This window comes from Nannospalax galili, unplaced genomic scaffold (genome assembly GCF_000622305.1).
Source record: "Nannospalax galili isolate Female #2095 unplaced genomic scaffold, S.galili_v1.0 scaffold140, whole genome shotgun sequence".
Lineage (NCBI taxonomy): Eukaryota > Metazoa > Chordata > Mammalia > Rodentia > Spalacidae > Nannospalax > Nannospalax galili.
In genome coordinates, this window is record NW_008352267.1 from 15,673,686 (window position 1) to 15,674,150 (window position 465).

A 465-nucleotide genomic window follows, 5' to 3' on the forward strand; every position below is an offset into this window, starting at 1 on the left:
GAAGCAAACAGAAAACCCACAGAATGGGAGAAAATCTTCACCAGTGACACATCTGACAGAGGTTTAATAACCAGAATTTATAACGAACTTAACAAACAGAGAAGAAAGACAAGAAGCAACCCAATTAAAAGATGGGCTAAGGAACTGAACAGAGAGCTCTCAAAAGAAGATGTAAAGATGGCTATGAAACATCTTCAAATATTTTCAACATCACTAATAATTATGGAAATGCAACTTAAAACCGCTGTAAGATTTCACCTTACCCAGTTAGACTGGATAAAATCAAGAAAACAATACCAAATGTTGGAGAGGATGTGGGGAAAGGGGAACACTCATCCACTGCTGGTGGGGCTGCAAACTTGTTCAACCCCTATGGAAAGCAGAGTGGAGAACTCTTAGAAAACTACAAATGAATCTACCATTTGACCCAGTTATACTACTCCTTGGCATATACCCAAAGAACTC